At 35.0% G+C, this 1,763-nt stretch overlaps 1 protein-coding gene across 1 annotated transcript in view; it reads left to right on the top strand.

The window, feature by feature from the left end:
- LOC107727064 (son of sevenless homolog 1) overlaps positions 1-1,763 on the top strand; it is a gene marked incomplete at its 5' end in the record, with an annotated part of 47,799 nt that overhangs the window by 38,062 nt on the left and 7,974 nt on the right. The window lies entirely within an intron of this gene.

Here is a 1,763-nt window from a genome sequence, read left to right as displayed (position 1 = left end):
GAAGTATGTTTCCGCCACGGGATAAAAATAAAAAAGGTAATTGCAACTTTTTATCTAACAGTTCTGACATTTTTCTTGCAATTCTGATTTATATCTCATGATTCTGAGGGGGGGGGGAAAAGTCAGAATTGCGAGATATAAACTCTGAGAAGAATTATGAGGAAAAAGTCGCAATTATCTTTTTGTATTTTTTTTTCTCATGGATGAAAAAAAAAATAAAAAATCTGAATTTTGAGATATGAAAGTCAGATTTCTGAGTTTATATATGAAATGCAAGAAACAAAGTCTGATTTGTGAGATGAAAAAGTCACAATCATCTTTTTAATGTTTTATTCTGTGGTGGAAACAAGCTTCCATATAATACAGTATGAAAACAGGAGAGAAAAATAGAAACACTTTAGCATCTATGGAAAGCATCTGAAGAGTTTGGTTCCAAAACGCTATAAAGTTATTTTTCATATTGAAACTGTTGAAAATACACAACATAGTAAGTTGATCCACATAACAGCCTCTGAACTTGGTCAATACTAATCTTATTAATAGCTTACGTTTCTTCCCCACCACAGGTTCATCAATGCCGTCAAAATTATCCATTTCTCTTTTATGCCAAAAATCATTAGGATATTAAGTAAAGAAGTCAGAAAGAGCTTTATTGCCAAGTATGTTTGCGCATACAAGGAATTTGTTTTAGTGTCACAAGCTCCCAGTACACAGAGACAACAACAACACACAGACAATAAAAAATAAGATATGTTATTATGTTATAAGATACACATATGTGACCCTGGAGCACAAAACCAGTCATAAGGGTCATTTTTTCTGAATAAATAATCTTTCCATTGATGTATGGTTTGTTAGGATAGGACAATATTTGGCTGAGATACAACTATTTGAAAATCTGGAATCTGAGGGTGCAAAAAAATCTGAATATTGATAAAATCATCTTTAAAGTTGTTCAAATGAAGTTCTTAGCAATGCATATTACTAATCAAAAATTAAGTTTTGATATATTTACGGTAGGAAATTTACAAAATATCTTCATGGAACATGATCTTTACTTAATATCCTAATGATTTTTGGCATAAAAGAAAAACCCATACAATGTATTGTTGGCTATTGCTACAAATATACCCCAACGACTTAAGACTGCTTTTGTGCTCCAGAGTCATATTTTTCAACACAGTGACTAAACTGTGTTTGTGTTGTAGACTACTGATGTTTGAGCAAAATATTATTTAAATTAAGGTGCTTTATTGGCATGACAAATAATTTTACATTCACATTGCCAAAGCATTTTTAGCTCTGCTGCGTACAGATAAAATAGTGCAAAATAACAATGAAAAACAGTGTGATTGGCAGAGAAATCTAACGGGAAGACAGCAGTAAATGAATGGCGTGTGTGTGTGCAGTGTTCCTGCAGGATCTGGAGGGGGTGTGTGTGGGTTTGTGGTCTGCGGGAGTGTGTGTTGTTGTAGTTTACGTTCTGCTGGCAAACACAGATCTGTTTCTGACCAAACCGGACCGGACGTCTCTGCACAGACTGGCCAGCGCCGAGCTCAGATCCACCGCTGGAGGTCAGAGATCACAACATCTCATTCACATTACAGCCGGCCGTTCACAAACGTTACAGTTTATTTCAGCTGCTTTCACACATTTTCAAAACTTTGCCTCTTTTTTTCAAACCTTCACACACAAATCCAAGAACTGCACACAAAATGCAAAAAGTCTCTCATCTCTTGCAAAACCAAGCACTGCATTCAAAA

Source organism: Sinocyclocheilus rhinocerous, unplaced genomic scaffold, assembly GCF_001515625.1.
Source record: "Sinocyclocheilus rhinocerous isolate Xijiao unplaced genomic scaffold, SAMN03320098_v1.1 scaffold7024, whole genome shotgun sequence".
NCBI lineage: Eukaryota > Metazoa > Chordata > Actinopteri > Cypriniformes > Cyprinidae > Sinocyclocheilus > Sinocyclocheilus rhinocerous.
Note: the sequence above shows the minus strand (reverse complement) of the source record. Positions and strands in the feature narration are given on the sequence as shown.